The sequence below is a fragment of the Pseudorasbora parva genome, chromosome 3 (assembly GCF_024679245.1).
Source record: "Pseudorasbora parva isolate DD20220531a chromosome 3, ASM2467924v1, whole genome shotgun sequence".
Lineage (NCBI taxonomy): Eukaryota > Metazoa > Chordata > Actinopteri > Cypriniformes > Gobionidae > Pseudorasbora > Pseudorasbora parva.
Window position 1 is genome coordinate 32,960,524 of NC_090174.1, and position 10,000 is coordinate 32,970,523.

The 10,000-nt window shown below is 40.0% G+C and overlaps 1 protein-coding gene across 1 annotated transcript in view; it reads left to right on the forward strand.

Annotated features, from left to right (window-relative positions):
- The window catches only part of LOC137071640 (uncharacterized), a 21,071-nt gene that overhangs the window by 1,357 nt on the left and 9,714 nt on the right, over nucleotides 1–10,000 (forward strand). The window lies entirely within an intron of this gene.

The window sequence follows — 10,000 nt, forward strand, 5'->3', positions numbered from 1 at the left end:
TAATAACCTAAAAATAACTGTTTTGATTAAAGGGGTAACACTAATTTTAAACACTAATTTTACCTGGTCAAAAACAGCTCTGTTTTCAGCAAGCCATATCAGTGCATGCGACTTTAAATGATAATGAGCTTACCTCATATACATTATCTATCAGTGCTGAAGCACTGACATTAGGTCACCACAGGAATGTTTCAACAGACACTGTTATAAACCCTCTACAAAAGTAAGCTTAGTGTAGTGTTACCATGTTAACTTTATTATCACAATTCTTCATTTTTATGGAGTTTATCCTTTTTTTTTTTTACTTTAATGTGACTAATTTAATATTTAATCAAAAACATTTACGTTCCCTACTCATCGATTCTCTGATGACGTGTGCACCAGTGCAAGGGCGGGACAATAATCCCTTCTTTTCAGCAAACTGCCATTCTCATGACATTGCACCAATAAGTAAATGACAACAATCCCACTATCCCGTCAATTCCTAACAGAAGAAATGCCGCCCTAAAAAAAATGTTCATTCGTGAAGCCATTTCATCCGGATTATACATCACAATAGGGATGAGAAGTTCATTGTAATTTCCGTGTCATGCTGACTTTAACAACATTTGACTTATGGGGCCTCTGTAGCTTTTTGCATGGTACCGATAAAAGAACAGTGTCCACTGTTATTCTTTTTTTTTGGGAAGGGACACCTCTGACTGATGAGTATCATGAAAAAATAGAAGTTCAGAGGCCCCTTGCTCTTGTTTGTGACATATAGATGGGGCCCTCCATTACTTAGGCTTGCACAGACGCATTAAAAAAACCAGGGGCTCTTGTGTTTTTCCACATGGGTGATTTACACTGGGGGATGGGGTCTTCGATCCATTTGGGGGTGGGTCAGACTGATTGGGGCCTCTGGGCAAGTGCCCCACATGCTGGTCGGTAATCACAAACCCAGCACATAATGCATCAGGACATGCGTTTGCTACATTAATTACATGTCAGAGCTGATGGTGAATGAAACGACAATAAAGTTGATCTTACAATGTAGAAAAATCATGTCAACACAGGTCTGAACTGATCCTGATGGCAATTTACTGAACATTGATCTATAATGCTCCCATTCTTTCACACTTATTATTGCCAAAAAATGGAGCATATAATGAACTTTGTCAAATTACATTTACATAACAGCAACATAACAGCAGATAGGTATTCAAACATATTTTTGATAACTGAACATGTTCGTGCCATTATCTTGTTTCATTGGGTGTCACATTATTCACTTATAAATTTGCATGTACTAGAGATGCTTTTAGCCGTTGCTCATTATCTGAGTTCTGTTGCAGGAGTGCACTATTGCTCAGTCTGAACAGACATGAACTTCTAGATCCACACACTATCCTAACAATAATAATTAGAAGATGAAAACTGATTTCTGATTATAGATTAGCCTAGATCAGTCTTCTTCCTGACTCAGGGGTTGAATATTATTTTTTATGCAGTGCAATGTCTCTTACTAATGTCTGTCAGTCTGTCTGTCTGACTCACTCTCTCTCTAAACCTCCACATACAATGGTCCCCATCCCTACCTGGTCCCCTCTTTTGAAAGAGCACACAATAGTGTGGGATACAAAGAAAAAGAGCTGAGTGGGCAGCGCTGCGTATCTGGGGCCCTCTGTAGTTGGGACTGACTGGCTGAAGCTCTGCTTACATAGAACTGCTTTCTGCTCACTATAGCACATTCAGTCTCGCACTAGTCTCTCACTCTTATTCAGTTCTTTTAATGTCTGTCTGTCTGTCTGTCTACAATTTCTCTGTTTTTCTGTCTTATCTCTGCCTCGTCCTCAAACAGACATGGCAGTGTGGGTGCAGAGAGGTTAAGGTACTGGAACAGGTTGTGGGGTTGTCAGAATGTATAGACACAAATCAATGAATTCAGGTGTTCCAATAACTTTCATGGCCTCAGGTGTATAAAATCAAGCACCTAGGCATGTAGACTGCTTCTACAAACATTTATGAAATAATGGGTCGCTCTAAGGAGCTCAGTGAATTCAAGCATAGGAAATTTATGATCAATACCGTGATTATGAAATTTCATCACTATTAAATATTCAATGGTCAACTGTTAGAGGTATTATAACAAAGTGGAAACAAATGGGCACAATAGCAACTCAGCCACAAAGTGGTAGGCTATGAAAATCACAGATCAGCGCATGCCGAGGCTCACAGTGTGTAGAAGTCGTCAGCTTTCTTCACAGTCAACAGCTACTAACAGACCTCCAAACTTTGTGTGGCCTTCAGATTAGCTCAGGAACAGTGAAAAAAGAGCTTCATGGAATGTAGTTACTATGGCCAAGCAGCTGTGTCCAAGTCTTACAACAAGTGCAATGCAAATTGTCGGATGCAGTGGTGTAAAGCATGCCGTCACTGGACTCCTATGCAGCGAAGAAGTGTTCTCTGGAGTAACCAATCATGCTTCTCTGTCAGGCAATCCCATGGATGAGTCAGGTTGAGTTGCCAGGAGAATGGTACTTGCCTTACTGCATTGTACCAAGTGTAAATTTTGGTGGAGGGGAAATTGTGTAAGGTTGTTTTTTCAGGAGTTGGCCTTGGCCCCTTAGTTCCAGTAAAAAAGGAACACTTAAAGGACTTCAGCGCTGGGAAGATAAATCTGTATTTAAACTGGGTCAGAAATGTAGTAGAAATGTGAAATTATGTTTGAATTTGGTGCTTTCTAGACTGAGAAAATAAGAACATGTATTTTTGTCTAATGGGGATGAAAGACAACAATTCCCAGAATGCCTTACGAGGCCACTCCCACATTCCCACCGCGTTCTTTTTCATAAAGTCAGTTCAGTTAGAGAACAGACTTCAAAAATTGAACGTGTCTGTTCAATATAATGCGATTTAGCTGCCGGCGAGTGTCACGGCACAAACGCAGCAGGAGTCAGCTTACAATCATTGTGATGAATGAGCTCTCCTGATGAGAGCTGAGGTAAGCACGTTAGAATCATAGACCGTAAAAAAATATGGACGACTCGACATCATCCGTTTCCGCTTGGCAGATTTTAAGCTTTCAGGCGGCCTTGCACGGCGCGGACATCTTGGGACCGAGTCTGCGCAGTAGCGATTTCGGGACCGGAGTTGCGCAGTAGAGCGCAGGAAGTAGAGCAGGAAGTACAGCTCCGATATCAAAAGCCCGCCCACACTCTCGCAGATGCAGAACAATTAATAATGTTGGTGTGAAATAAACAGTTATGGAAATGTAGAAATTAAAGCTAAAGCTCTAATCTGCTCCCAAAAATTTCAAAAAAAGTCTGTTAGTGCCTCAGTGACAACTTCACTCAGAGAAGCCGTCAGTCTCAGCTGTCAATCATGACGTCACACCCCCCGTTTTTATAGCATCAAATAACTAACTCAAACTAAACTTATTTTTAAAACGAACACCTGAAATGAAATCATCCTGATGATAACTGCCTTCAGTGACATAAACTAACTTTGGGGGGAAAAAATTGAAGTGTAATTTTATTATTTAGTTTGCCTCGCGTCCATTAGAAAACACAGAGGGGCGGCTATACTGGGACCGGTCACCGGGGGGCGATCGAGGTGCGAAAGCTTCAGTATCTGAGAGGGAGACTGCAGGCTTGGTTAGCATTCACAGCAGTTGTTCACATGTTCAGTTTGGCACGTTTTCAATTCATGCCTTTGGAAACTTAACTTTCATAGGAATTAATTTGAGAAGTTTAAACACTTTGCTCCGAGCTGAGTGCTGTAAGTGTGATCCCACCCCCCATGCGAGGGTTAAAAACATGCAGAAATAGCTCCCTCTGCTGGCTGTAGCTTCTGGCCAAAAAATCCTCCAATGATGCAAATTGAGGGGGGGGGGGGCATCCTTTTACCAATATATATAGCACTGTTCTAGAAAAATATTTACATAAATACACTCCTTAACCTTGTGGAAAGCCTTCCCAGAAGATTTGAAGCTGTTATAGCTGTAAAAGGTGGGGCAACTCCTTATTAAACCCTATGGCTTAAAGGTCCCGTTCTTTGTGTGTTTTCGAAGCTTTGATTGTGCAATATAAGATGAGTTCATGTTTCGCGGGTAAAAAAACACAGTATTTTTAACACAATTGACTTATCTGTACAGCGCTGTTTCCTCTGTCCTAAAAACGGCCTGATGATTTCCTTGTTCTATGAAGTCCCTCCTTCAGAAACACGTAACGAGTTCTGATTGGGCCAGCGCTTCCCGTGTTGTGATTGGACAGCAGCTTAGCCCACTTTGCCCGGGGAGATGCCAGGCTCGGAATGGGTCTAGCGCTCGGAATGCCTTTTATATATATATATATATATATATATATATATATATATATATATATATATATATATATATATATATATATATATATATATATATAAAACCGTGTGCGGCATGTGTATATAATACACCAATCAGTCATTACCTTATGACAGGTGATTATTTCTTGACACTGTTTATTTCTTCATTTCAGCACCTGTTAGTGGGTGTGTTAGACAGCAAAAAAAAAAATCTTCTGGAAAAATTGGCAAACATAAGGATTTGAGGGCGTTTGACAAGGGCCAAATTGTGATGGCTAGACGACTAAGTCAGAGCATCTCCAAAACTGCAGCTCTTGTGGGGTGTTCCCAGTCTGCAGCAGTTAGTGTCTATCAAAAGTGATCCAAGGAAGGAACAGTGTAAACCTGCAAAAGGGTCATGGCCAAGGCTTATTGATGCACATGGGGAGTGAAGGCTAGCCCGTGTGGTCCGTTCAAACTTACATGCTACTGTAGCTCATATTTCTTAAGAAATGAATGCTGGTTCTGATATAAAGGTGTCTGAATACACAATGCATCTTAGTTTGTTGCAAATGGAGCTGCATAGCTCAGTCAGGGTGTCCATGCTCACCCCTTTCCACCACTGAAAGCAGTAACAGTGGGCATGTGAACATTAGAACTTGACCATGGAGCAATGGAAGAAGGTGGCCTGGTCTGATGAATCATTTTCTTTTACATAACTTGAATGGCCGGGTGCATGTGTCGCTTACCTGGAAAACACATGGCACCAGGATGCACTACGGGAAGAAGGCAAGCAGGCAGAGGCAGTGTGATGCTTTGGGCAGTGTTCTGCTGGGAAACCTTTGGCAAAAGCAAAATGGAGACCAACACAATATTAGTAAGGTGGTGATAGTCTTATGCACATTTATATATTGTTATGGAATGGCTGCCTTGTTATTAGCGCCACCCCGTCCCTGAAATCATCGCCCTTCGGCAGGATCCTGACTGGAGTGGGTGTGAGAGAGAGAAGGGGCTGAACTACTGAGAACTGGCAGCGAGTGATGAGGCTCACGCATACCTGTAGATAATGAAGCCTCATCACCTCCACTGTTAACTGCCGAGCGCGCTTCTCCTCAGAAGACGAGTCTCTCTCTTCCCACTGTTACCGTGACTTAGGACAAGCTGACACGTCAAAGCCACAGCCCCTCGTGCCTCGGACCAAAGAGACAAGTGCGGCGTTGGACCCTGTCCCTTTTCCTTCACGATTCCCTGACACGCCGAGGACACCAGATCCCACAGATGTTTGTTTGACACTTTTTGAACATATTTGTTTATTTATACTAATAAACACCTTGGGGCCTGACGCCACACCCACCAGTGTGTCTTTTATTTGCTTACATATTGTGTGTGTGTGTGTGTGTGTGTGTGTGTGTGTGTGTGTGTGTGTGTGTGTGTGTGTGTGTGTGTGTGTGTGTGTGTGTGTGTGTGTGTGTGTGTGTGCGCTTGTTTTTGTGACATATGAGGACACCAATGTGTATAAGTATGACATAGGTATTACAAGAAGGGTGAAATATGAGGACATTGGCCATGTCCCCACTTTTCAAAATGCTTATAAATCCAGGATGAGTTTTAGATGAAATGATAGAATATACAGTATGTACAGTATAAAAAATCACTATATACACTCTAAAAAAAAAAGTTTTGTTGTTTTTTGTTGGTTTAACTTTTTTTTAAAAAGTAACCTGGTTGCCTTAATTTTGAGTTTATTGAAATAAAAAAATTGAGTTGATACAATGAAGAAAATTTGTTTAATAAATAGAAACTCTAAATATTTTTGTATCTGAATTACATAAAAAAATTGATAAATCATGAAAATAGCACTATTTGGCATGTTTCAATGTGTCATCAGAAATAAAACACACAATTACCCAATATGCTTACAAAATCTTTAAATAATATTTTAATAAAGGTTGTCGAATCTCAAAAAATATTAATTATATTAACTCAGAATTTTAATTTCAATGAACTCAAAATGTTAAGGCAACCAGGTAACGTTTTTTCTAAAACGTTAGAACGTTTTTCAGAATCTCCCAATAAAACATGAAAGCCCAACAAGCGTGTATAACAGAAACTACAAGGATGATGCTGCAAAGTTCAAGTACTGTTATGAATGCTCTTCTTAATGCCATTGACTGATGATGCTAAAGTCACAATTGCACCCAAGAGAAACTATCATATCTCTCCTTTTCCCTTTCCCTTTCCTTTCCCTTTCCCTTTCCCTTTCCCTTTCCCTTTCTCTCTCTCTCTCTCTCTCTCTCTCTCTCTCTCTCTCTCTCTCTCTCTCTCTCTCTCTCTCTCTCTCTCTCTCTCTCTCTCTCTCTCTCTCTCTCTCTCTCTCTCTCTCTCTCTCTCTCTCTCTCTCTCTCTCTCTCTCTCTCCGACCTACTAAAAGATATTTATATTCCTCTCACAACCTCCTCAAGTCTTCTCACTGGGACAAGCAAACTATTTCTGTATTCTCTCTCTCTCTCTCTCTCTCTCTCTCTCTCTCTCTCTCTCTCTCTCTCTCTCTCTCTCTCTCTCATTCTCACACCACCAAGTTCTACCTATCCTCCAGAAGCTTTTGAAGGTCACCTAGCTGTTCCAGTTTAGACCACAAGAATTGTTGGCATAAAATTAGGACATGGAATGGATGTATGAGATATAGAGGAATAGTGAACTAAAAGGGAGACAGGATGAAACCAAAGACAATGCACTGCAATTTAGGTGATAACATTTGAAGTATTGTTTTTGATGTATTACTAAAGAAACCAGGCTTCCTCGACTCTAAAAACAGCTCTAGCAGTAGTTCCTCAGAATTCCCCAAAAACATACAAACAGAAATAACTGCATGAATAAAACATCAGGGCGATCCTGCCTATAATATATCTGTTTATTCACACATTTTGATCTTCGTGTTTACAGTCTTAATGTATTGTGAGTATATATGTTTGATGGCTATGAATCCATATGATAGGAGAAATAAATTAGGAATGAGAAGGGTGTGTGACAAAATTGGCAGAAGAACTGTACAGAAAACAGATGGAGAAAGAATGGGAAATTGGTTATTATTCTAGTATGGTTATCTCCGGCTCCTTCCCAGAATGCATTGTGTGGACAGTGTCAAATGATATAGCATTACAAGATCCTACAGATGGCTGCACAGGTGTGTGTGTGGGGCCAGTTTTGCCTACGTTGTGAGAACCAAATGTCCCCAGATAGTAAACCCCAACATTACATAATCTTTAGGTTGTGCTATCACTCACCAAAACACTAATCTAGCACAGATATCTGACAGTGGATAAAACTACACAAAGAATTAAAACTGATGAACAGATGAGAGGAGGAAGCGATGAGGAAAAAGGACATGCTGTGTGTACAGGGTAGCATTATTCCCTAAACACAGTCAGCTTAGACAAAAGTTACATGAAATAACCCAGATATCCCAAATAAGTTCTGCCCTTAAACTTCAGCTAAGAACTATTTTAATCAATTACCGACCTAAAATAGCTGTCTGAAACCAGGACGCACATATACAACCCCTCTCCCTCACTTCATTACAGCATCCCATTCTGAATATTGTAGTATACAGGTGACATTGATGCTGTCTTCATTAATACTATGAGCCTGGAGACATGCGCTGCACACTTCACTCGCTGCATAGCTGTGACTTTGATACAAACTCTGACCTCATTAGAAAGACAGAGTGGCAGAGGGATAAAGAGAAAGAGAATTAAACGAGAGAGAGAGAGAGAGAGAGAGAGAGAGAGAGAGAGAGAGAGAGAGAGAGTTTGAGGCTGTGCTGTAGATGAATCAGGTCAACTGAGATTTAGCAAGATGAGGCGTGAGGTTTGTTCAGCTCCGTCGTTCTGCAGGGTGAAATGCAGATTCATGCATTCCAGAATCAAAACAACCGGGATCTCCAAGTGACCACACGTATCCCAAAAACGTCATATATTTCGATCGTTTAAAAAACCATGTCGTTTCATTCTACTCTCCTATCTGTGTCAGAAGGCATGTTTAATTACTAAGAGCATTTAAGTCACTTCAATGTGTGTGTCCTATATTTTAGGCACCTCTGGGTTTGGCACCGAGGGACTTGCTGACCTATTCATGAGTGCTTTTCTAATTATGCTAATTAAGACTTAACAGGGCTGAGAACTGCGGAATGATCTGTACAGTCAAAATAATATGAATGTAATGTTATTAATAACACATATTTATATTTGAACACATATAATACCACGCAACAGACCGTGCAGATTACATAACCAAGTTATGTCTATATTGTTCATATATCACTTGCCCAACTCTCTCTGCAAGTGGAATAAGAACAGGCTAGCAGAACATGAGATGTTTCTTGTTGCTATGCAACCGGTATATGGGATGGTGGGTTATTATGTGCTGTGTATGGAACTACATAACCATTCAAACGCAGATCCATCTGCATCATTGGAACAATGAGGTAATGCATGTGAGATCCTAAAATAAATGCGAGGCAGACTCCAGAAGGATTGTCATTCATTGGTGCAGCTCTCTGAAAGATGTTGCAAATAAAACTGTAATTAGAAAAGAGCAAAAATTATGCCTAAAATTAGGTTTGTGGAAGTTGGTTTTAATGATCATTATGAATTCAGAAATAACCACAATGAGCAAATTTATATTTTTAATGCATATAATTCATATAGTTATTTGTATTATTGTACTGGTTTCGTTGCCAGTAAGTGACATTATCGGATTGAGATAATCATCCTCTCAAACAGTATGTTGGAACTCACTGATTTATAATGAAACTAAAAATTGACTAACTGCGTCCCAAAACCAAGCCTATTTCCATACTATATGCAAAAATAATAAATGTACTAAATGTATGAATACGGGAAAGAAATGTTAAAGGGTATCAAGTACATATAAAGGCCCGTTCACACCAAGGACGACAACTATAAAGATTAGTGTCAACACCAGCGGGCAATGTTGTTCTGTTTTATTATAAGTTCCTGCTTGCCTGCCGTTTTAATGGTGCCTTCACGTGATATCGGAAATTTCCGATAATTCCCACTTCAGAAGTTGTGATAATGAGCTTGTTGCATTCTAGTGTTTAATTGTCGAAATGAACATTAATCATGGAGGATACCATATTCTTGTCTGTTAAAAGGGAAAATCTTATTAAAGGGATTTTTCTTATATTTTACCTTTATTCCACACCGCTGTCTCCACTGTCCTTTGAACAGCTCGTCTGCTTTCTGCTTTTATGAAGCCCATCCCTCCAAAAAACGCAATGGTCTTAGATTGGTTATATGGCCAAATGTAGTTTCATGTATTTTTATTGGTTGAAGTGCCAAGCACGGGTTGTCTGGAAACGCCACAGGCCTTACCATTACGAGTAGAAGTCACATCTGGGGTGTAAATAATGGCGTCAATATTGCCATTTGAGCCCGAAACATACCCAAATAGCGGGGATGAAGGTCAAGCAGAACCTCTGAACGCAAGGCTTTTAATGGACATTAGTGAATGGTAAGTATTTTCGTAATTCAAGTATTTTTGTAGTGTCACTGTTGTTAGTTATCTTTTCATATTCTGGTTAAAGTGTGAAGTCTGAATACACGACTGAGTAGTAGCTTGTTTGTAAAGGTAATGTTTTATTTGTAGCATGAATAACTTGTTTATATAATATATTTTA